This window comes from Lolium perenne, chromosome 4, assembly GCF_019359855.2.
Source record: "Lolium perenne isolate Kyuss_39 chromosome 4, Kyuss_2.0, whole genome shotgun sequence".
Lineage (NCBI taxonomy): Eukaryota > Viridiplantae > Streptophyta > Magnoliopsida > Poales > Poaceae > Lolium > Lolium perenne.
Window position 1 is genome coordinate 78,317,699 of NC_067247.2, and position 26,318 is coordinate 78,344,016.

The following is a 26,318-nucleotide window of genomic DNA, read 5'->3' on the forward strand; positions in this document are numbered from 1 at the left end:
CTTCCCCGCCAAATTTTCCTTCTTCCCGCCCTTATTCGCGCCATTTTTTCGCGCCACTTCCTATGTAGGCCGACGGCCAGGCCGTCGGCACAGGTTCCCGCCATTTTTCCCCCTCCTTCCCTCCCGCCATTCTTCTCGCGCCCATTCTCTCCCGCCAATTATTCCCGCCGTTTCAGCCCTCGTCGTCCTATATATAGCCATGTCTTCTCAACACTAACATCACCAACAACATTTCTCTCCTCATCAACTCTCTCATCCAAAAAAACACCACAGAATCCTCTGAGCTCAGCTGCCGTCGAGATGGCTCCTCGTCGCCGTAGCAACACGGGCTTCATCGGCGTTCGCCAGCGGGCTGCGGGCCATTTCGCGTCCGAAATCTCCGCCGGTGGTGTGCGTGTGTGGCTCGGCACCTTCTACACGAAGGAGGCTGATGCCCGCGCATACGACGTTGCGGCTTGGAGGTTTGGCCGGTCGCGCCACGAATTGAACTTCCCGGAGGTCAGGTCTCTGACGGAAGCCGAGAGTCTCTCTACTGAGCCGCTACTTCGCTCAGAGGGTGAAGCGCAGCGGTTCAGAGATGGCCAGCGGCGGATTGATACCACCGAGGCGGACGAGCAGTTCATGGCACAGTGGCGCAGAGACCATCCCGGAGACGTCGCGGCCACGCGCGCATTCTGGAAGGAGAAGCAGGCGTACAGGAGAGAGGAGGGCGGGAAAGCGGCAGAGGAGGGCCGAATATGACGCGGAGTACGCCAAAGGAGAGGCGTCGACATGGGGGGAAAATGATGAACGGTGGTTTTCGTACCTCTCAAGTACCGCATCAGAGGACACCCCTAGCGAGGACGAAGATTTCGAGAACTGATTAGTATGTGTGTGTGTCGAGTCCATGTGTCTAACGGGTCATGTGTCGACCCAGTGTTAAGTGCTTTGTTCGTGTGTGGGTTTAGTTTTTTAAGTGTTTTGGTTTGTGTGTTAGTAGTGTGTTTTTTAAGTGCTTTGCTTCGTGTGTGGGTGTAGTTCTTTAAGTGCTTTGGTTTGTGTGTGGTCTAGTTCTTTAAGTGTTTTGGTTTGTGTGTGGGTCTAGTTATTTAAGTGCTTTGTAACGTGTGTGGGTCTCAAGTTCTTAAGTGTATCATTATTGTGTGTCGTCAGAAATCGAGCATCGGAGGGTGGGAATGGTCCCAAAACTCAGGCAGATTATAGACTATAGGGGTAAAATCCAGGATCTGTATGTGGAAACTCCTGGTAAGCCCAACCTATGGTTTCCCATGTACATATGTCCTAAACAAACCAAAGCAAATAAAAAAATCCATTGTTACACCGTCACACGGAGAAAGCTATAGGGGTAGATCTGCGGGGTCCCCGCCCTAGGGTTTCCGAAGATACAGATCAGCGGAGCGTCGGAACCGCTTAAAAACTTGCATATGTCCCTAGCATATGTGCACAAGTGTGATGTAGGGTTTGGCTAACCTTGCATGTAGCCGGCGTTGACGATTTTCGCAGACATGGGCCAGCACTTGGTGAAAATCCAGGATCTGTATGTGCAAACTCCTGGTACGGCTAAAATGGAGCCTATTTTATGGTAAAGTAAGCCCAACCTATGGTTTCCCATGTACATATGTCCTAAACAAACCAAAGCAAATAAAAAAATCCATTGTTACACCGTCACACGGAGAAAGCTATAGGGGTAGATCTGCGGGGTCCCCGCCCTAGGGTTTCCGAAGATACGAGATCAGCGGAGCGTCGGAACCGCTTAAAAACTTGCATATGTCCCTAGCATATGTGCACAAGTGTGATGTAGGGTTTGGCTAACCTTGCATGTACCCGGCGTTGACGATTTTCGCAGACATGGGCCAGCACTTGGTGAAAATCCAGGATCTGTATGTGCAAACTCCTGGTACGGCTAAAATGGAGCCTATTTTATGGTAAAGTAAGCCCAACCTATGGTTTCCCATGTACATATGTCCTAAACAAACCAAAGCAAATAAAAAATCCATTGTTACACCGTCACACGGAGAAAGCTATAGGGGTAGATCTGCGGGGTCCCCGCCCTAGGGTTTCCGAAGATACAGATCGGCGGAGCGTCGGAACCGCTTAAAAACTTGCATATGTCCCTAGCATATGTGCACAAGTGTGATGTAGGGTTTGGCTAACCTTGCATGTACCCGGCGTTGACGATTTTCCCAGACATGGGCCAGCACTTGGTGAAAATCCAGGATCTGTATGTGCAAACTCCTGGTACGGCTAAAATGGAGCCTATTTTATGGTAAAGTAAGCCCAACCTATGGTTTCCCATGTACATATGTCCTAAACAAACCAAAGCAAATAAAAAAATCCATTGTTACACCGTCACACGGAGAAAGCTATAGGGGTAGATCTGCGGGGTCCCCGCCCTAGGGTTCCGAAGATACAGATCAGCGGAGCGTCGGAACCGCTTAAAAACTTGCATATGTCCCTAGCATATGTGCAAAAGTGTGATGTAGGGTTTGGCTAACCTTGCATGTACCCGGCGTTGACGATTTTCGCAGACATGGGCCAGCACTTGGTGAAAATCCGGGATACGTATGTGCAAACTCCTGGTACGGCTAAAACGATGCCTATTTTAGGTTAAAGTAAGCCAAACGTTTGTTTTCCCATTTAAATTTTTCCTAACAAACCAAAACAAATTAAAAAATCCATTGTTACACCGTCACACGGAGAAAGCTATAGGGGTAGATCTGCGGGGTCCCCGACCTCGGGTTTCAGACGATACAGATCAGCGTAGCGTCGGACCAGCTTAAAAACTTGCATATGTCCCTAGCATATGTGCACAAGTGTGATGTAGGGTTTGGCTAACCTTGCATGTACCGGCGTTGACGATTTTCGCAGACATGGGCCAGCACTTGGTGAAAATCCGGGATACGTATGTGCAAACTCCGGTACGGCTAAAATGGAGCCTATTTTATGGTAAAGTAAGCCCAACCTATGGTTTCCCATGTACATATGTCCTAAACAAACCAAAGCAAATAAAAAAATCCATTGTTACACCGTCACACGGAGAAAGCTATAGGGGTAGATCTGCGGGGTCCCCGCCTAGGGTTTCCGAAGATACGAGATCAGCGGAGCGTCGGAACCGCTTAAAAACTTGCATATGTCCCTAGCATATGTGCACAAGTGTGATGTAGGGTTTGGCTAACCTTGCATGTACCCGGCGTTGACGATTTTCGCAGACATGGGCCAGCACTTGGTGAAAATCCAGGATCTGTATGTGCAAACTCTGGTACGGCTAAAATGGAGCCTATTTTATGGTAAAGTAAGCCCAACCTATGGTTTCCCATGTACATATGTCCTAAACAAACCGAAGCAAATAAAAAAATCCATTGTTACACCGTCACACGGAGAAAGCTATAGGGGTAGATCTGCGGGGTCCCCGCCCTAGGGTTTCAGAAGATACGAGATCGGCGGAGCGTCGGAACCGCTTAAAAACTTGCATATGTCCCTAGCATATGTGCACAAGTGTGATGTAGGGTTTGGCTAACCTTGCATGTACCGGCGTTGACGATTTTCGCAGACATGGGCCAGCACTTGGTGAAAATCCAGGATCTGTATGTGCAAACTCCTGGTACGGCTAAAATGGAGCCTATTTTATGGTAAAGTAAGCCCAACCTATGGTTTCCCATGTACATATGTCCTAAACAAACCGAAGCAAATAAAAAAATCCATTGTTACACCGTCACACGGAGAAAGCTATAGGGGTAGATCTGCGGGGTCCCCGCCCTAGGGTTTCCGAAGATACAGATCAGCGGAGCGTCGGAACCGCTTAAAAACTTGCATATGTCCCTAGCATATGTGCACAAGTGTGATGTAGTGTGATCTGGGAATCCCACCAGCAACCTGCGGTGCCCCGACGAATCCGCTGAAGCCCGACCGGATTTGAGCGGGCGACACTTTCCTTCGCTCAATAAAAGGAGGGGAAAATGGTTTTAGGTCTATGACGCGTCATTTTATGTGCTAAATGTTTTCCGTTTCGCGCGTTGGCGGACGGGTGCAACCGCGCGCCCGGTACGGCCATACCGCATGTCCCGGCGGCCCCGTTTTGCGCAGTTGGCAAAGCAAACGGAGCCAAAAAAATCGAGCGGAGCCGCGTGGCGTCATTTTATGTGTCCTAGAAACCACTGCAAAAGACGGGCGGGATACGGCAATTATCTTGGAGAACCCTTCACGAACAGGGCTATCTCGTCCGGAGTTCTATGGCTTTTAGGGGAAATGAGTAGGAAACGGCCCGTTTCACCACATAGTTTGTCGGAACGAGGCCATATTTGGCACGTGCGTGGGCCTTAGGATGGGAAGCAAGGCCCCGGTCGCGGATTTCCAATCTGAACCACGGGCGACGGTTTTTCCATTTTCGGGGTGCCGGAAGGGCTTTTTTTTGTGAAGCAGCTACATGGTGCGCATTTCAGTATCACGCGGGACCTCCGCGCAGCGGTAGGATACCTCCTACGTACCACCTATCACATGCCATATGCGCGCGGAAGCCATCTGGGAATCCCACCCGCTTCCTGCGGTGCCCCGCCGAATCCGCTGGAAACTGACCGGATTTGAACTGGGGCGACACTTTCCTTCGCTCAATAAATGGAGGGAAAAATGGTTTTAGGTCTATGACGCGTCATTTTATGTGCTAAATGTTTTCCGTTTCGCGCGTTGGCAGACGGGTGCAACCGCGCGCCCGGTACGGCCATACCGCATGTCCCGGCGGCCCCGTTTTGCGCAGTTGGCAAAGCAAACGGAGCCAAAAAATCGAGCGGAGCCGCGTGGCGTCATTTTATGTGTCCTAGCAACCACTGCAAAAGACGGAACTGGGATACGGCAATTATCTTGGAGAACCCTTCACGAACAGGGCTATCTCGTCCGGAGTTCTATGGCTTTTAGGGGAAATGAGTAGGAAACGGCCCGTTTCACCACATAGTTTGTCGGAACGAGGCCATATTTGGCACGTGCGTGGGCCTTAGGATGGGAAGCAAGGCCCCGGTCGCGGATTTCCAATCTGAACCACGGGCGACGGTTTTTCCATTTTCGGGGTGCCGGAAGGGCTTTTTTTTGTGAAGCAGCTACATGGTGCGCATTTCAGTATCGCGCGGGACCTCCGCGCAGCGGTAAGATACCTCCTACGTACCACCTATCACATGCCATATGCACGCGGAAGCCATCTGGGAATCCCACCCGCTTCCTGCGGTGCCCCGCCGAATCCGCTGGAAACTGACCGGATTTGAACTGGGGCGACACTTTCCTTCGCTCAATAAAAGGAGGGAAAAATGGTTTTAGGTCTATGACGCGTCATTTTATGTGCTAAATGTTTTCCGTTTCGCGCGTTGGCGGACGGGTGCAACCGCGCGCCCGGTACGGCCATACCGCATGTCCCGGCGGCCCCGTTTTGCGCAGTTGGCAAAGCAAACGGAGCCAAAAAATCGAGCGGAGCCGCGTGGCGTCATTTTATGTGTCCTAGAAACCACTGCAAAAGACCGAACTGGGATACGGCAATTATCTTGGAGAACCCTTCACGAACAGGGCTATCTCGTCCGGAGTTCTATGGCTTTTAGGGGAAATGAGTAGGAAACGGCCCGTTTCACCACATAGTTTGTCGGAACGAGGCCATATTTGGCACGTGCGTGGGCCTTAGGATGGGAAGCAAGGCCCCGGTCGCGGATTTCCAATCTGAACCACGGGCGACGGTTTTTCCATTTTCGGGGTGCGGAAGGGCTTTTTTGTGAAGCAGCTACATGGTGCGCATTTCAGTATCGTGCGGGACCTCCGCGCAGCGGTAGGATACCTCCTACGTACCACCTATCACATGCCATATGCGCGCGGAAGCCATCTGGGAATCCCACCCGCTTCCTGCGGTGCCCCGCCGAATCCGCTGGAAACTGACCGGATTTGAACTGGGGCGACACTTTCCTTCGCTCAATAAAAGGAGGGAAAAATGGTTTTAGGTCTATGACGCGTCATTTTATGTGCTAAATGTTTTCCGTTTCGCGCGTTGGCGGACGGGTGCAACCGCGCGCCGTGCGGCCATACCGCATGTCCCGGCGGCCCCGTTTTGCGCGATTGGCGAAGCAAACGAAGCCAAAAATCGAGCGGAGCCGCGTGGCGTCATTTTATGTGTCCTAGCAACCACCGCAAAAGACGGAACTGGGATACGGCAATTATCTTGGAGAACCCTTCACGAACAGGGCTATCTCGTCCGGAGTTCTATGGCTTTTAGGGGAAATGAGTAGGAAACGGCCCGTTTCACCACATAGTTTGTCGGAACGAGGCCATATTTGGCACGTGCGTGGGCCTTTGGATGGGAAGCAAGGCCCCGGTCGCGGATTTCCAATCTGAACCACGGGCGACGGTTTTTCCATTTTCGGGGTGCCGGAAGGGCTTTTTTTTGTGAAGCAGCTACATGGTGCGCATTTCAGTATCGCGCGGGACCTCCGCGCAGCGGTAGGATACCTCCTACGCACCACCTATCACATGCCATATGTGCGCGGAAGCCATCTGGGAATCCCACCCGCTTCCTGCGGTGCCCCGCCGAATCCGCTGGAAACTGACCGGATTTGAACTGGGGCGACACTTTCCTTCGCTCAATAAATGGAGGGAAAAATGGTTTTAGGTCTATGACACGTCATTTTATGTGCTAAATGTTTTCCGTTTCGCGCGTTGGCGGACGGGTGCAACCGCGCGCCCGGTACGGCCATACCGCATGTCCCGGCGGCCCCGTTTTGCGCAGTTGGCGAAGCAAACGAAGCCAAAAAATCGAGCGGAGCCGCGTGGCGTCATTTTATGTGTCCTAGCAACCACTGCAAAAGACGGAACTGGGATACGGCAATTATCTTGGAGAACCCTTCACGAACAGGGCTATCTCGTCCGGAGTTCTATGGCTTTTAGGGGAAATGAGTAGGAAACGGCCCGTTTCACCACATAGTTTGTCGGAACGAGGCCATATTTGGCACGTGCGTGGGCCTTAGGATGGGAAGCAAGGCCCCGGTCGCGGATTTCCAATCTGAACCACGGGCGACGGTTTTTCCATTTTCGGGGTGCCGGAAGGGCTTTTTTTTGTGAAGCAGCTACATGGTGCGCATTTCAGTATCGCGCGGGACCTCCGTGCAGCGGTAGGATACCTCCTACGTACCACCTATCACATGCCATATGCGCGCGGAAGCCATCTGGGAATCCCACCCGCTTCCTGCGGTGCCCCGCCGAATCCGCTGGAAACTGACCGGATTTGAACTGGGGCGACACTTTCCTTCGCTCAATAAATGGAGGGAAAAATGGTTTTAGGTCTATGACGCGTCATTTTATGTGCTAAATGTTTTCCGTTTCACGCGTTGGCGGACGGGTGCAACCGCGCGCCGTGCGGCCATACCGCATGTCCCGGCGGCCCCGTTTTGCGCAGTTGGCGAAGCAAACGAAGCCAAAAAATCGAGCGGAGCCGCGTGGCGTCATTTTATGTGTCCTAGCAACCACTGCAAAAGACGGAACTGGGATACGGCAATTATCTTGGAGAACCCTTCACGAACAGGGCTATCTCGTCCGGAGTTCTATGGCTTTTAGGGGAAATGAGTAGGAAACGGCCCGTTTCACCACATAGTTTGTCGGAACGAGGCCATATTTGGCAAGTGCGTGGGCCTTTGGATGGGAAGCAAGGCCCCGGTCGCGGATTTCCAATCTGAACCACGGGCGACGGTTTTTCCATTTTCGGGGTGCCGGAAGGGCTTTTTTTTGTGAAGCAGCTACATGGTGCGCATTTCAGTATCGCGCGGGACCTCCGCGCAGCGGTAGGATACCTCCTACGCACCACCTATCACATGCCATATGCGCGCGGAAGCCATCTGGGAATCCCACCCGCTTCCTGCGGTGCCCCGCGAATCCGGCTGAAACCGGCCGGATTTGAACTGGGGCGACACTTTCCTTCGCTCAATAAATGGAGGGAAAAATGGTTTTAGGTCTATGATGCGTCATTTTATGTGCTAAATGTTTTCCGTTTCGCGCGTTGGCAGACGGGTGCAACCGCGCGCCCGGTACGGCCATACCGCATGTCCCGGCGGCCCCGTTTTGCGCAGTTGGCAAAGCAAACGGAGCCAAAAAATCGAGCGGAGCCGCGTGGCGTCATTTTATGTGTCCTAGCAACCACTGCAAAAGACGGAACTGGGATACGGCAATTATCTTGGAGAACCCTTCACGAACAGGGCTATCTCGTCCGGAGTTCTATGGCTTTTAGGGGAAATGAGTAGGAAACGGCCCGTTTCACCACATAGTTTGTCGGAACGAGGCCATATTTGGCACGTGCGTGGGCCTTAGGATGGGAAGCAAGGCCCCGGTCGCGGATTTCCAATCTGAACCACGGGCGACGGTTTTTCCATTTTCGGGGTGCCGGAAGGGCTTTTTTTGTGAAGCAGCTACATGGTGCGCATTTCAGTATCGCGCGGGACCTCCGTGCAGCGGTAGGATACCTCCTACGCACCACCTATCACATGCCATATGCGCGCGGAAGCCATCTGGGAATCCCACCCGCTTCCTGCGGTGCCCCGCCGAATCCGCTGGAAACTGACCGGATTTGAACTGGGGCGACACTTTCCTTCGCTCAATAAATGGAGGGAAAAATGGTTTTAGGTCTATGACGCGTCATTTTATGTGCTAAATGTTTTCCGTTTCGCGCGTTGGCGGACGGGTGCAACCGCGCGCCCGGTACGGCCATACCGCATGTCCCGGCGGCCCCGTTTTGCACAGTTGGCGAAGCAAACGAAGTCATATGGGCTGATAGTTGTTATCACATGTACCTATGACGTAACCAAGATCAAATAGAGGCATATGCCCACCAGGGGAGCCCCGGTGGGATGTAGTCAAAGGGGTAGATCGCGCGGTCAACAGAATTAGGTTTTCGTCAGAAATCGAGCATTGAAAGGTCGGAATGGCCCCAAAATGTGTGTGTCTCCCTATAATAATACTCCCTCCGTTTCAATATATAATGCCTATAGATTTTCTGCACGGTAATTAGCGCAAGTCATTTTATAACACAAAACCACCTTATTTTCAGTTAAAAGGAAAAAAAATGAAAATAAAAAAATGCCTATAGATTTTCAGTTCCCAGATTCTATATTTTACTTGATTGTAGTCCTGCAGAGAAAAAAAATCAGAAAAGATTAAAAGAAAAAAAAATGAAAAACCTGTGCCGACGGCTAGGCCGTCGGCACAGCTAGGGCAGCTTATGTGACCGAGCCGGACCAAGTCCGGCTCATACGCACGCCCTCTCCCCACGCGCCACTCCCCGCACGACCTCTCCCTGCGCGCCGCCGCCAGCCACCTGCGCCGCCGCCAGCCACCGCCCGCGCCACCACCAGCCCCCTCGCCGCCGCCAGCCACCGCCCGCGCCGCCGCCAGCCGCACGCCCTCTCCCCACGCGCCGCGCCGCCAGCCACCTGCCCGGCGCCCCCGTCCCCGGCGCCCCCGTCCCCGGCGCCCCCGTCCTCGGCAGCCTCCTCCCCGGCCGCCCCCTCCCCGGCGCCCCCGTCCCCGCTGCCACCCTCCTCCCGAGCCCGTCCCCGCTGCCGCCCTCCTCACTGTAAGCATTCCCCCCTTTTTCCTTTTTTTTATTTCTATTTGTTGTAGATGATTTAGTTGTAAATAGAGCAAATAGAAATAGTTGGAAAACAAAATATAGTTGGAAATATAGTTGGAAACTAATTTTGTTGTTGTTTTAACTAGGCCCCGCCATGACTGCCCCGTCGTGACCGCTCCGTCGTGACTGCCCCGTCGTGACCACGACCGCTCCGTCGTGACCGCCGTGTCGTCGTGACCGCCGTGTCGTTGTGTCCGCGATTCTCTCCCACCGCCGAGGGTGAGCTAAAACTTCGCCTCCCCTCTCCGCATTTTTTTTACATCACTAGATTCATTTTTCAAGTAAAGTTGCGTAACCTAGGAGTCACTTCCCGTCCGCGAGCGTTACGCGGATAAATATGCATTAGTGGTCGGCATATTTTCAACCGTAACGCTTGCGGCATTTACGGGACAGTCGGCGGATGCGTAGTTGTCTACGTTTTCCATGTTCTACTCCGGTCCGAGTCAGGATTTCGGCGGCGCCTCCCCGTTGTTCTCCGGATGCACATCCTCTCGGTTTTTTGCCGAGACGTGTATCGGGAGAGCAGCGGGGAGGTGCTGCCGAAATTCTGACTTGGACCGGGGTAGAGCATGGAGAACGTAGCCAACTACGGATCCGGCGGCTGCTAGGAGCCCACCTAGTAGAGATGTAGGTTGATGCATGCGTTTCGCCCGGTAAAATAAATAAAAATATGATGCATTTAATTTCATGGTACTATTTGTTGTTTGTCTCCCAATCAAGCAGAGGATGGCTGATAATGGGTGGATGTACAGTGGCCGTGCTAGTTCGACTGAAATGACAGAAGAGTGGGTATGGAAGACCAATTTATTAGTGAAGGAGTTAGCGCGTGGTTCAAAGTCAGGCGTTCGTCCAAGTTGCCCTTGCGCTCGTTGCAAGAGGCGTCATCGTCACGGAAAGGATGATATGACTAAACATCTTTGGTTGAATGGGTATATGCCTGATTACGTCACGTGTGTCGACTTTGCTCAGTACGAACGTGACAGAGGTGAGGTGATGAGGCAGCGAATCGATGGCAATGAGGACGATGGGATTAGATACTTGCTAGATGATCTCCACGATGCCTACATGCACGAATCGCCAGAACAGGAGGAACCGCCAGAACCGGAGGGACCGCCAGAACCGGAGGAACCGCCAGAACCGGAGGAACCCGAGCCTACCGCAAAGGCCTTCTATGATATGATGGCTGCGGCTAAGAGGCCTCTATACGAGGGTGCAAAAATTTCTCAGCTCGATGCCATCGCGCAAGTACTAGCCGACAAGGCCCAGTTCGACAGCACCCGTGCATGCTTTGAAAAAAATTTGGTAACAGTTGGTAACATGTTGCCCGAAGGCCATTGTCTGCCTAAAACCATGTATGCAGCAAAGAAAATGTTGAAAGCGCTCAGCATGGATTATGTGAAGTATGATTGTTGTCCCAAAAACTGTCTTTTGTTTTGGAAAGAGTTTGCGGATGACAAATATTGTAGCAAGTGTGGGTCCTCTAGGTATCATGAGATAACCAGAGCTAATGGTGAGAAGGTGCAGACAAAAGTCGCCGTGAAGATTCTTCGTTATCTCCCGTTCATAAAAAGAATCCAACGGCTTTACATGTCCGAGGAGTCAGCCAAACAGATGACGTGGCATAAGAACGGGTTGAGATTCAAGGACGCGGAGGGACGACTAAACATGGGGCACCCATCTGATGGTAAAGCATGGCAGAACTTCGATGCAAAACACCCTGATAAGGCAAATGATGCTCGGAATGTCAGAATTGCGATAGCAACCGATGGATTCAATCCATATGGTATGTCAGCATCCGCGTACAGCTGTTGGCCCGTGTTTGTTATTCCGCTCAATCTCCCTCCCGGAGTCCTTATGCAAAGGAAGACCATATTCCTGTCGATGATCATTCCAGGGCCTGATTACCCGGGGAAGAATTTGAGTGTATTCATGCAACCGCTTGTGGATGATTTGCACCACTCTTGGCACCATGGGACCTTGACATACGACCGAGCAACGAAGACAAACTTTGTCATGAAAGTTTGGTTCCAATATTCCATGCACGACCTACCTGGGTACGCTCTATTTTGCGGGCATTGTACAGCTGGTAGGTTTCCATGCCCAGTGTGCAGGCACCGATTGGAGTTCATTTGGCTGAATGCGGGTCGCAAATATGTCGCATTTGACAAACATCGAAAGTACCTCAAAAGAGGGCATCGGTTCAGAGGAGACAAAAAGAACTTCACAAAGGGCAAAGTTGTGCGTGAAGAAGAAACGATACCAAAGTTCAATGGTGAAACTGTTGATGGTGAGCTACGTGCTCTCCAGCGTAGTAAAGAACCCGGCAAAACATATGTGGGATATGGTGAGACACACAACTGGACTCACGTGCCAGGCTTAACGCAGCTCGAGTATTACAAGGATCTCGAACTTCCCCATAACATCGATATGATGCACACCGAAAAGAATGTGGGGGAGTCCGTTTTTAACACCGTCCTGAACATTCCTGACAAGACAAAGGATAATGTCAAGGCTAGAGTCGATGTTGAGAATCTGTGTGACAGGCAAAGACTACACATGCATCCTCCTGAGGGCAATAGAAAAAATTGGGTCAAGCCGCATGCCAACTATGTGCTTGATAGTCTCCAGAAGAAGGAGGCAATGATGTGGCTGAAATACGCCGTTATGTTCCCAGATGGCTATTGTTCGAATATGAGTAAGGGAGTCAATCTTACAACAGGAAAAGTAAACGGGCTCAAGAGTCACGACTATCATATATGGATTGAGCGACTGATGCCGGTGATGGTTCGAGGGTATCTCCCCGAGCATGTCTGGCGAGTGCTTGCGGAGTTGAGCCATTTCTTCCGCACGGTCTGTGCTAAGCAGATATGTGAGTCGGTGATTGCGAAGTTGCATGATCAAGTGCCGGAGTTGTTATGCAAGTTAGAGATGATCTTTCCACCAGGTTTCTTTACTCCGATGTTACATCTCATTGTGCATCTTGCGAACGAGGCACTCTTGGGTGGACCGGTGCAGTATCGTTGGCAGTTTTGTATTGAGAGAGAGTTCAAGTATATTCGAAACAAATGTGGCAACAAAAATAAGATTGAAGCATGCATAGCTGAGGCAACTATCCTCCGGGAGATGGCAGACGCCACGACAACGTACTATGCGGATGATGTTCCCACTATGCATAACCCGATATCTCGGTACAATATCGACGAGCCCAAGCATGACCCCAAGCTCCTCCTCTTCAAATGTCACGGTGGCAAGGCTGGTGCCTCTAAAAAGGGCATCTTGACAAAGGAAGAGAAAGATTGCATAATGTTTTATGTGGTTACGAACATGCAAGAAGTGCTCAAATTCATAAGGTAAAATGGTGAACAAATTACTTTGCTATTAGTAACTCGATTTTGGTCTAATACGTTTTTTCTCCCTTTTAGCCAATACAAGGATGAATATTGGACGAGATCGACGGATCCCTCTGATGCGGAGATGGAGATTCTTTTGAAAGAGAGTCGTCCCGGAAAGAAAAAATTCCTGGATTGGTTCTACGAAAAAGTAATTTCTAACAAGTCCCTTTTAGCCAATACTTTTGCAATCCGTGACTTGTCCCTCTTATTACACGTAACTAATGCAAAGAAACAATTTGAACTGAATTTGTAGGGAGGTGATCCCAACGTTGAGATGACGGATGAGCTGAGATGTGTTTCCCAGGGTTGCAACCGTAGAATCTCAATGTATGAGAAGTACGATGTGAATGGGTATCGCTTCCATACAGAGTATCACCAGAAGAATCGGCCTAACCCAAAAACTATAAATACTGGGGTCTTCACCAAAGGATCCGATGACATAGAATACTACGGAAGGTTAGAGAATGTATACGAGCTGACATTCAATAGGACAAACATACAACTCAATCTCGTTGTGTTCAAATGCCACTGGTTCGACCCACAAGTTGGACAGAGAAGCACTCCTTCCATTGGGTTAGTGGAAGTTAGGCCTTCAACCTGCTATAGCGGAGCCGATGTCTTTGTTGTGGCTCACCAAGCCAAGCAAGTTTATTATTTGCCCTACCCATGTCAAAAGGAGTACCTCAAAGGCTGGGAAGTCGTGTTCAAGGTATCACCACATGGTAAGCTACCCATGCCCTCCGACGAGGATTACAACAACATTGACCACTGTAACATACGAGGGAATTTTTTATCAAGAGCAAGAGAACTTTGGGGATTTCGAAATAGAAATTGGTCTTGAGGACCTCCAGAACGAGGCACATCTTCATGGTGAAACAGTGGTGGACCTAAAGGACATACAAATGCTCACCAAGTTACATGAGGGCAATGGGTTCAATGATGAGCCTCCACCGGACATTCCCACCCAACCTCATTACTCACATGATACTGATAGTGATAGTGAAAATGAGAACCCAATGCCTCGTTATGAGAACCCAATGCCTCATTATGATAGTGATGATTCGAGGTGAGGGTCCTTTATGCCTTTATGCTTAGTATCTATTTTTCCATATGCTTCTTATACTTAGTATTTATTTTTCAATATGCTTCTTATGCTTAGTATCTATTTTTCAATATGCTTCTTATGCTTAGTATCTATTTTTCAATATGCTTCTTATGCTTAGTATCTATTTTTCAATATGCTTCTTATGCTTAGTATCTATTTTTTGCTTAGTGTCTACATTTTATTAAGGCATGAATGCTTACTTGTTTACTCTTTGTCAATGCAGGTGATTGATCAATATGAGCGGAAGCAAGCAATCCATGAACTCCATTTTGAAGAGTATGACCCAACAGAAGTTCACCGGGACCACTAGAAGTGGAAGACCAACGCGTGCCAGCTCGCGTTACGCGGACGATGACACGGGTGGAGTTGGAGGTGGAGGTGTAGGTGGAGGTGGAGGACGTGGTGGAGGTGGAGGACGAGGTGGAGGTGGAGGACGAGCTGGAGGACGAGGCGGAGGCGGAGGTGGAGGACGAGGACGAGGTGGAGGTGGAGGACGAGGACGAGGTGGAGGTGGACCTTTCCTTGGTGACATACCCTCTCGCTTCGGCGACGTGGCTTCCCGGTCCGCTCACACCGGTCTGCGAGGGGGAGATGGAGGTGGAGGTGGAGGTGGAGTCGGAGGTGGAGGTGCAGGACGAGGAGGCGGAGAGGGAGATGGTGCCGAAGAAGTTGCGCATTAGTGGTGAAGCGCAAGTCCACGATGAGAGGAGGGAGCCTACTAGCCAGGATGCGAAAGCCCTCATCATCCCGAACGAAAAAGAGTAAGTTTAATTTTGAACATTTAGATTCATTTTGCTATGTACTAATGTTTTCATTATTGTGCATAACTGATTGGCATACTAATGTTTTGATTATTGTGCAGCAATTGGACATATGACAAGGGGGTTCGCCAGCCGTCGAGCATGATTGGAGCTCTTATTAGGCAGTACTGGCCGGGCTTTTACACTCCGGTCCCCGGCGGCGAGAAGAAGCTAGCCGAGACTTGGGCGGACTATGAGGCAGCTCCTTGCCCGGGCTTTGGGACAGCTTCTGACGCCGTGTACACCAAGTTTTGGGTAAAGCATGCTTCTCGAGTTTACTTCATAGTTGATGACCACACTATGCTAACTCATGTCTCTCTCACAATTATTCTTATGCATGATTGCAGACCCATTATAAGGTGCCTGATGATATGGTTGAGCTAGGGAGGGCGGTACTGACTAGGGCTTGTCAGAGGTTGACAAGGCACCGTGGTACAATCAGAAGCAGACCTGCATCGGGCACTTCAAGGCTGAGCAGGGCACGAGGGTCAAGAAAGCTGACAATATCGGGACGATCCTCAGATGACAAAGGAAGATTACTTCAAGGTAAGTAAATATTCAATGAGACTCTATGTTGCTGCATAGTTGGGATTGCATTATGTGTTCTTCAAATGAGTTTTGGTTTTTCAGGTTATGCCCCTATGGTGCGAGAATAAGGAAGACGCATTTGAGGCCTTGGTAGCGAGGTGGGTTGGCGAAGACGCCGACTTCAACGCCAAGAGCGCGCGCAACAAGGCAAACCGGGGCACTGGAGGAACACACGGTGCGGAAGCCGCAGCACCGAGCGCTACAGAAGCACAAGGTACATATATACATGGAACAACTTGCATTTATTTCCCCTCATATTACTACTTGATACACATAACATTTATCTTGCTGTGCAGGAGGCGGAACTCGGGGAGCCTCTCACCGAGGTGGGAGGGTGGCAGAAGATGAAGGTGAAGCAGCCCGATCTGAGCCAGCCTCAGCCCTCGCTGCCCGAGTACTTCGGCTATGCCGAAGAGGAGTTGGAGAAGTACTGCTCGGTGTTCAAGGGTCTTCATCCGGAGGTGGATGATCCTATTGAGCAGGAGACCGACTTGACGGCGATTATGGTGGCGGGAGCGGCGCGGAGCATGGCCGCACGAAGCTTCTTAGTGGGGTGATCAAGCCGCGAGAGGACCCTCACGCAGATCAGGTCTACCCTCACCACCGGCGACCCACCGGTCGCGCCTCCTCGACACCGTCGTACGGATGTAAGTTTTCTCATTTCCATCTTCTTTCCAACATTCATCCCTGAATGGCTAAATTGACATGACTCCTTTTCTTGGAAATTGTAGGCTCACTTTGAGGCCGCCTACGCGGCCGCTTATGAGAAGTATTTGACGGTTGTAGCAGAGTGGGACCTCAAGAGAGCGGCTTGGGAAGAGTACCAGGAGGCGACGAGTCGTGTAAGTTCCAATCTTTTATGGTTCGAAGACATGACAAGTCCCACCTCCCCTTTTTTTATATCTGCGGCGCTTGACATCTAAACTATCTTGCAGGCGGTCAGGACGTTCTTCCAGACTGGAGAGAGGATCGCACTTCCGGCCGAGGAGCCAGCTAGGCCGGGGCCGACTCCAGTGTGCCCATCGAGGGAAGCTTTCGCGGCCACATACTACGCACGGACTCCGGTAAGTCCTGTGCCTAACCAGTTCTCACCGCTTTCCTTTCCCATGTGTAAGATGCTAACTCTTGTCAAACATGTAGGGCACGGGAAGTTCGCGGAACCGACCCTCTCCTGGTTCGTCGCGCGAGGGCACACCGATGCACCCCGGCCGCCATTCTCCCGGTGCTTCAGGGTTTTCACCTGCTGGCGATGGTTCAGGCCATGGTTCTACTTCGGTCTACCTCGACAAAGGCCGGACGCCTGAATTTACGAGTCGGGAACTTGGTTGGACCCCCTGATCTTAGTTTCCCTTAGCTAGGTGTCTAGCGGGTGTTCGTCGATCGTGTGTGCCATGTGTCGACGATGTATGATGATTGTGTGTGCTACATGATACATATTTGTATCACGATGATGTTGTTGCTACATTTGATGATGATTATGTGCTGTGCAACATTTGTGATGCATTTGAATGTATATTACTGCTATATATGATGTGCGTGCTGTGCTGGGCTAGGAAATGCAGCGGGAAAACAAATGGTATGGTCTGTGCCGACGGCATAGCCGTCGGCACAGCCCCCTGGACGTGCCAAATGGCAGGGGCTGCCGTCGGCACAGGAAGGGCGCGCCCAGCGGCAGCGCGGAGCGGGCGGCAGCGCGTCTGGGCCGAAGGACCTGGGCCGACGGCTTGGCCGTCGGCACAGGAGCAGGGGCGTGGACGCGTGGCAGCCCGTGGTCGTCCGATGGCAGTTGATGGGCCGACGGCTTGGCCGTCGGCACAACAACAGGGGCGTGGACGCGTGGCGGCCGCTGGTCATCCGATGGCGTGTCACGGGCCGACGGCTTGGCCGTCGGCTGCGATCTCGACCTAACGGCTGTTAGACGCTCCGCGGGCCCCACGTTGACTGTGCCGACGGCTACTGTGCCGACGGCATCGTTTGACCGTCGGGCTGGAGTCTGTGCCGACGGCAAAGGCTAGACCGACGGCGAGCCAGTCTGTGCCGAGGCGATATTGTGCCGACAGCGGTGTGCCGACGGCGGCCGTCGGCACAGACGTGGGCCGACGGCAGGTGATGCTGTGCCGACGGCCGCCGGCCGTCGGCCCCTCGGCTGGTTCCCGTAGTGTGTGATAGTCTGTCTTCAATATGACATGAAAAGGAATAGCGCACTAATGTTTCACACTTGATGGCCCATAAAGATTCAATTTTTTTTTGATAATCCAAAATTTTGTATAACCTTGAGTCCTGTCCCGGTTTTCTTGAGACTGGTACTGTATCTTTTTTTTTTTTAGAATTTAACCCAAGTTCTGCATTTCTGTTTGATCCGAAGTTCTGCAATATAAGTATAAGTACTAAGGGCATCTCCAACGGGGCGACCCAAACCGCGCCCGCGCGTCCGGATGGGTCGAGCCGGACAAAAACGCGGCCCAGCGCGCGGACCCATCCCTAAAACGGATGGCCGCGGCGTCCGGAACGACCCAAACCCGGCCCAAATCTGGGGCGAGTTTGTGTGGCCGCGGACGCCGAATGCTGGTCGCTCGCGTCCGCCCCTTGTCCGCCCCTGGCCCACGTGTCATAGAAATGGAAACGTTTTTTTTCATAGGAAAGAACTATTACATTTTTTTTTAGCCTACTACTTCTATCCTAATATGTACGGGGCCGGCGGCCTCGCCGGCGACTCCCTCGTCGGCTCGCCGTCGGGGCCGTGGATTTCACTCGACGCGGGCGGCCTGTACGCGTGAGGATTCCACTCCAGCTTATGAGCTGGGCGGCGCGGCGGAGGACTTCATCCTCCTCCTTTCCGCTCGCGCGCCCCGCTTCCCGCATAGCTCCACTTCCTGCTGGGCGGCGCGTTCCACAACGGTGCGCGCCTCCAGGCGGACGCGGCCGGCGGCCTGGGCCTCGTGGTTCCCGTTCCGCCGCCACATGCGCTCTTGTCGGCCGCGCTCCGCCGACGCAGCAGCCTCCCGGGCGCGCCGCTCGGGCGAGGGCATCTGGATGAGGTGCCGGGCTGCTCGCATAGCGAGCAACTCGTTCTTCTGCCCGAGGAGGTCGCCTAATCGGCGGCGACCGGCCCGGCAGGTCGCCTCGTGCCCTTTCGTCACGCGCGTGAGGTCGGCGAGGCGCTCCTCGATGGCGGCGTTGATGTTGGCCAGCGCGAGGTCCTCCTCGTTCACGGGCTCCTCCTCCGCGGCGGCCGCGGCCTCATACCAGCCGTCCGCGGTCTCGTGCCAGCCGTCCGCGGCCGCCTCCACCATCTTTGCGTCCCCTTCCTTCTTCGCCGCCGCCTCGGCAGCGGCGCGGAGCGCGTCATCGTCGGCGACCCACCGCGCGTCCGAGCGCTCCTCCTCCGTCCGCGGGAACCTAGCCCGGGCGGCGAGGGAGAGCTTGGCCCACGTGGCCTGCAGGGTGCGCGGCATGGCGCCGGAGAAGGTGGAGGGGGAGAGGACGGCGAAGAGGGCGTGATGCGGTCTCTCTGGCCGACGCCGTCTTTTATAGCCGGCGGCCTGGCGGGAAACTTGGGCGCGAGCGCGCGCCAAAGGGCTTTTCGCGCGCGCGGGAACTTTCCCGCGCGTTCCACCGTCCACCATTGCTGTCCCGTCGAGGTCTGCCATGGCGCAGCGCCGTGCAAGGAAGACGAATCACGTGGCGCATGTTTGGATCGCAGCGTGCGACCCAAACGGACACGCGGACGCGGGCCGCTGTCCGCGTGTCCGGTCGGCCACCCAAACAGCCCAAACCGGACGGCCCAGCGCGTCCGTTTGGGTCGCGCGGTTGGAGATGCCCTAATGCATTGTAAGAATCTGACCGGGCCAAAGAGTTCAGAAGAAGCATATTTTAAAGAAACCATACAACGATCAAAAGAGAACGAAATTGCAGCAAACCCCAGAAAAAAACACAAGAAGGCCGAGCTTCATCTTGCTCGATTGGATCAGCACTCTAGAACCAAAGCCACACAGCGCATCGGACAAACGGAAGACGCGACCCGAATTTACAAACTCCAGGAGAAATCCACTCAGGGTCATTGAAGAATACGAAAACGGTCATCAGCTCTTGCCCCGTTCAGAGTTCAGACGCGCTGCCGCGAACGAAGTTTACCACCACCCAATCACCACATATAGGCGATGAAGTGAACCTGACCAATAAATCTCGAGGGGAAGGGACATTACTTTCGCTTGGCAGAGTACTTGTACTGCCTGAATAGACAGCGCAACACGTATCTGTGTCGCAACACGAGGGGGAATATTATTCCCAAAACATCAGAAGCCGGATACATGGCGACACAAGCTTTTATCCTGACGCACGTTTTTATTGTAGACAATGTTGGGCCTCTAAAAGCAGAGGTTTATAGAACATCAGCAAGTTTCCCTTAATTAAATCATACAAGGTTATCGAACTCAGAGAGGTAGAGGTCAAAGATATCCCTCTCAATCAACCCTGCAATTAAGATACAAGAAGTCTCTTCTATCCCAACACACCTAATACACTTATCAGATGTATAGGTACACTAGTTCGGCGAAGAGATAGTGAAATACAAGTAATATGGATGATTGTAAGTAGTAATTGCAATCTGAAATAAAAATGGCAGCAAGCGAACATGGAGCAGAACTTGTTGGAAACGGTGTTTCAAGCTTAGAAACAATGCCTAGGGATCATATTTTCACTAGTGGACACTCTCAACAATGATCACATAACTGAATAAACAAATGCTACTTTCTACACTCTCTTGATGGATAACAAACACCATTCATTGTGTAGGGCTACAAAAGCACACCTCTAGCCGGAGTAAACAAGCTCCACAACGTCCGGAGTTCATATTAAAGTAACATCTAGAGTGCATAATAAACCGTTGCAATTTAGACCGAGTACTAACATAGCATACACACTGTCAACAATAGCTATGAAAGGGAGAATAGATCGCATCAATACTATCATAGTAATAGTTAACTTCATAATCTACAAGAGATTACAATCATAATCTCCGCCAAGTACTACATGATGCACACACTGTCAACTTTACATCATGGAGGAGGAATAGACTACTTTAATAACATTACTAGAGTAGCACATAGATTAATAGTGATATAAAGCTCATGATCACATAAAGATCACACCATGGGAGAGAGAGATGAACCACATAGCTACCGGTAGAGCCCTCAGCCTCGGGGGAGAACTACTCCCTCCTCATCATGGGAGTCAGCAACGGCGATGAAGATGGTGATTGAGTCGATGGAGATGGCTTCCGGGGGCAATTCCCCATCCCGGCGACGTGCCGGAATAGAGATTCTGTCCCCCGAAACTTGTCTTCGCGATGGCGGCGGCTACGGAACTCTTCGTGGAATATCGTCGATTGTGTTAGGGTTTTCGAGACGGAAGAATATATAGGCGGAAGGGTGGCCTCGGAGGAGTCCCAGGGTTCCCTCACCACATGGCGGTGCGGCCAGGGTTGGGCCCGCGCCCCCCTATGGTGTGGGGCCCCCTTGGCCCCCTCCGGCCCTTCTCTGGCTCTCCGGGTCCGTCTCGGCAAAATATTTACTTCCGTCTTCGTGGGGTCTGATTCCGAGAATATTTTCCGTGTAAAATTTCTGAAACCAAAAACAGCAGAAAACAGGAACTGGCACTTCGGCATCTTTTTAATAGGTTAGTTCCGGAAAATGCATAAAAACGATATAAAGTGTATATAAAACATGTGAGTATTGTCATAAAACTAGCATGGAACATAAGAAATTATAGATACGTTTGAGACGTATCACATACAAGGAAGTGTACAACGAGCTCGAGAGGCTATTCGACGGGTGCGAAGTAAATCACATCAGCAGGCTCAGCAACGATGAAGCCGATGTTATCGCAAATATTGGGTCGCAATGTCTAGCGATTCCACCTAGCGTGTTTTTGGAGGAGATAGCTGGAAGATCAATCAAGGCGAAGAAACAGCAGAAGAAGGAGAAGGAAGAGAAATCCTCGAGAGCTAAAATAGTACCATTGGAAGAAGAGGAGGAACCAGACGTAATAATGATGGTACAAATTCCTTGGATGCAGGCATACATAGCATACATCTTAAGGAAAGAATTACCCGACGATCCAGTTAAAGCAAGGCGAGTTATCAGACGTTCTAAAGCCTTTACTGTGGTCAAAGGGGAGCTATACAAATGAAGTATCTCGGGAGTACTGCAGAGATGCGTCACACCCGAAGAAGGAAGACTTATCCTGAAAGATGTACATGAAGGAGCGTGCGGGCATCACGCAAGCAGTCGAGCTATAGCAGCCAAGGTTTTTAGAGCAGGGTTTTATTTTCTAACAACAATCGAGGATACAAAAGACATAGTGCGTACTTGCGATGCGTGCCAAAGGTTTGCCGCAAAACCTCACTCTCCGGCAGCAGAACTGATACCAATACCGCTGTCATGGCCCTTTGCTCAATGGGGTCTGGATATGGTGGGAAAGTTACACAAGGCTTGGCCAGGAGGATACAAGTATATGCTCGTAGCTTTCGACAAGTTTACAAAGTGGATAGAAGAAAAACTGATAAACTCACCAGATGCAGCATCCGCAGTCAAATTCGTTAAGAGTATTGTTTTTCGGTTCGGAGTCCCTCATAGGACAATGGCAACTATTTCACATCCAAGGAATTCAATGCATGTTGCGCAGAATTAGGCCAATGGTCAAGTCGAGAAAGCAAACGGCATCATCTGTAACGGAATCAAGAAACGTCTGCTCACACCATAGGAAAAAACTCGACAGACCTGGCTAGAAGAACTGCCTAGCATGTTATGGAGTATTCGAACAACACCAAATACAACGACATAGGAAACTCCGTTTTTCCTGGTCCATGGAGCTGAGGCAGTGCTGCCGATAGAAATAGAACACAACTCTCCGAGAGTGGCGGAATATGACGAAGAAACTTCAAGAAAGGCATTGGAGGACGATGTCGATGCGCTCGACGAAGCTCGAGATGAAGTACTATCACGAGTCACCAAGTACCAGCAAGATTTGAAAAACTACCACAGTCGATGTTTGCGACCAAGATCCTTCCAGGTAGGCGACTTAGTCCTTCGGCTTACGCAAGATAGCCACGAGAAATTCGAGTCGCCATGGATTGGCCCGTACATCGTCACAGAAGTAATCGAAGGAGGAGCATACAGAATAAAGGACAAGAAGACAGGAATCGCCGAGCCAAATCCCTGGAACGTGCCGCAACTCAGGTGTTTTTACACCTGAAGTCGAAATATGGTCCTTCTTTGTAAACATACAATGTACTGAAACGCCCGCGAGTTTTCAGACGCACTCTTTTCCTTTCAGGGCACCGAGTGTGGCTGAAAGGTTTTTAATGAGGCGGGCTCACGGTGCTGCAATATAATAAAGATATTGGTGATATACATCTTTTTTCGTCGACAGGCTCGGGGGCTCACAACCCGCAGTAACAATATATATAATCTTCCGCAAAAATAGTTATTTGTCATGGTGCAAGAATATTTTGCAAGACAATAAAGATAACAACATAAGCTACCAACATAGCTCGGGGGCTCGAAGGAAGAGGCAACATACAAGTTGTTTTACAATATACATAGAACTTACAATGTAGCAGATCCTCAAAAAGAAAAAAAAATCGACAAGTGAAAAAATAGAACTTTCAGTGATCACCTAATATATCGTCTATGTTTGCAGTACTAAGGCTATGTTCATCATAGCTACCCTTCACGAAGAATTTAGCATCTAGCCGAAGTAAATAATCCATCATCTCCACGGCTATAGGAGTCACAACACCAATGATTTTGTCAAGATTCCTCCTCCTTCTCCCTACCTTGGAACGATAATGTTCAATGACCTTGGTCATATCTAACTTTGGATAGCAGATCTGCAACAGAGTCAAAGCAAATTTGGCACCAGCAACAAGTTGAGCCTTTACAAATCCATGGATCTGAGGAGCATCCCTGAACTGATTCATCAATTCAGAAAGAGTTTCCGGCTGGGAGTTTCGAGGAAACATAGTATTGTAAACCAAGGCCAATGTTCTCGTGCAGAAGTCGAGGAAATCGCGAACTTGACCTGCGCGATCCTGAAATCTGACGATTTGTCGGGTACGTTCCGGCATGGCCCAAAAGTTAGAATCATGTTCCAATGCCAGTTTGAGAAGCACATTGGACCTAGCTTCAACACGTTGATCTTCGGCAGCAGTATCCAAAAAAGAACCTAGACGTCGGAAGTATTAGCGAGAGAAAGAAAACAAGAAGGAAAAAATGAATATGGTCAAACTCGGGAAGTGTACTGATACGTCTCCGACGTATCGATAATTTCTTATGTTCCATGCCATATTATTGATGATACCTACATGTTTTATGCATACTTTATGTCATATTTATGCATTTTCCGGCACTAACCTATTAACGAGATGCCGAAGAGCCGATTCTTTGTTTTCTGCTGTTTTTGGTTTCAGAAATCCTAGTAAGGAAATATTCTCGGAATTGGACGAAATCAACGCCCAGGGGCCTATTTTGCCACGAAGCTTCCAGAAGACCGAAGAGGAGACGAAGTGGGGCCACGAGCTGGTGACACAGTAGGGCGGCGCGGCCCAGCCCTTGGCCGCGCCGACCTAGCGTGTGGGGCCCCCGTGACGCCCCCTGACCTGCCCTTCTGCCTACATATAGTCTTCGTCGCGAAACCCCTAGTACCGAGAGCCACGATACGGAAAACCTTCCAGAGACGCCGCCACCGCCAATCCCATCTCGGGGGATTCAGGAGATCGCCTCCGGCACCCTGCCGGAGAGGGGAATCATCTCCCGGAGGACTCTTCACCGCCATGGTCGCCTCCGGAGTGATGAGTGAGTAGTTCACCCCTGGACTATGGGTCCATAGCAGTAGCTAGATGGTCGTCTTCTCCTAATTGTGCTTCATTGTCGGGTCTTGTGAGCTGCCTAACATGATCAAGATCATCTATCTGTAATATTATATGTTGTGTTTGTTGGGATCCGATGGATAGAGAATACTATGTTATGTTGATTATCAATTTATATCTATGTGTTGTTTATGATCTTGCATGCTCTCCGTTATTAGTAGAGGCTCTGGCCAAGTTTTTACTCTTAACTCCAAGAGGGAGTATTTATCCTCGATAGTGGGTTCATGCCTCCATTAAATCTGGGACAGTGACAGAAAGTTCTAAGGTTGTGGATGTGATGTTGCCACTAGGGATAAAACATTGATGCTATGTCCGAGGATGTAGTTATTGATTACATTACGCACCATACTTAATGCAATTGTCTGTTGTTTGCAACTTAATACTGGAAGGGGTTCGGATGATAACCTGAAGGTGGACTTTTTAGGCATAGATGCATGCTGGATAGCGGTCTATGTACTTTGTCGTAATGCCCAATTAAATCTCACTATACTCATCATATCATGTATGTGCATGGTCATGCCCTCTCTATTTGTCAATTGCCCAACTGTAATTTGTTCACCCAACATGCTATTTATCTTATGGGAGAGACACCTCTAGTGAACTGTGGACCCCGGTCCATTATTTTACATCGAATACAATCTACTTCAATACTTGTTCTACTTTTTTCTGCAAACAATCATCATCCACACTATACATCTAATCCTTTGTTACAGCAAGCCGGTGAGATTGACAACCTCACTGTTACGTTGGGACAAAGTGCTTTGGTTGTGTTGTGCAGGTTCCACGTTGGCGCCGAAATCCCTGGTGTTGCGCCGCACTACATCTCGCCGCCATCAATCTTCAACGTGCTTCTTGGCTCCTACTGGTTCGATAAACCTTGGTTTCTTACTGAGGGAAAACTTGCCGCTGTACGCATCACACCTTCCTCTTGGGGTTCCCAACGGTCGCGTGTTGTACGCGTATCAAGACTGTTTTCTGGCGCCGTTGCCGGGGAGATCAAGACACGCTGCAAGGGGAGTCTCCACTTCCAATCTCTTTACTTTGTTTTTGTCTTGCTTTATTTTATTTACTACTTTGTTTGCTGCATTATATCAAAATACAAAAAAAATTAGTTGCTAGCTTTACTTTATTTACCATCTTGTTTGCATACTCTATATCAAAAACACAAAAAAATAGTTACTTGCATTTGCTTTACTTATTTCAACATGTTTCCTTTTAATTTTACTGTAAAAGATATACCTGTGGGACAAGGGTCTATAATTGGAAGAGATAATATAGAAGAATTTTTCACCCATGTTAGTATGCATGAAGATCTTAAAGATACACCCCTTGCAAAAGCTGTCCCTACTTATGAAGATGCCTCTGTTGGTTTGGTACGCATGATGGAAGCTAGATTTATTAGTATCAACCCCATGATACAACACATGTTTCTTACACTTTCTGATATGGAGAGGGGAGAGAAAAGAGATTTTGTTCTAAAAGTCTTAGTGCGAGAATTTGCGGATATAGCTAAAGAAGCTAGAAAAGTTTTTAGTAAGCATGAGAGGCTTGGTATGATCACCGATTTTAAAAGAACACTTGAAAAGATTGATATGGATAGAATTAAGTATACTAATAATGTTAATGATGGTGGGGAGATTAAAGCACCAATACCATGTAAGCTCCTAGCGATGCATGAAGCTCTAGATGATAATTATGCTTGGCTTGTTCCTGAAAATTTGTTTGATGAGAGTAGCAAGCCCAAGACTAATAAAAAGGGAGCCGCTGAAACCTATGTATCCAAAATACCATGCATGGTTGAGAAAACTCCAAACCCCACTGTTAATGCATCATCTCTAGATAACACTTGATACACACTTTCTGCGCC

At 50.3% G+C, this 26,318-nt stretch overlaps 2 long non-coding RNA genes across 2 annotated transcripts; both read left to right on the forward strand.

The window, feature by feature from the left end:
- The first annotated feature begins 14,834 nt into the window (after positions 1-14,834).
- LOC127346932 (uncharacterized) lies at positions 14,835-15,325 on the forward strand. The gene is made up of 3 exons (XR_011744365.1): positions 14,835-14,895; positions 14,997-15,189; positions 15,282-15,325. It is a non-coding gene; the product is annotated as an uncharacterized lncRNA (long non-coding RNA).
- A 786-nt stretch (positions 15,326-16,111) lies between these two features.
- Positions 16,112-16,875, forward strand: LOC139830864 (uncharacterized). Its single transcript, XR_011744366.1, has 3 exons — positions 16,112-16,364; positions 16,458-16,586; positions 16,663-16,875. It is a non-coding gene; the product is annotated as an uncharacterized lncRNA (long non-coding RNA).
- The last annotated feature ends 9,443 nt before the right edge of the window (positions 16,876-26,318 follow it).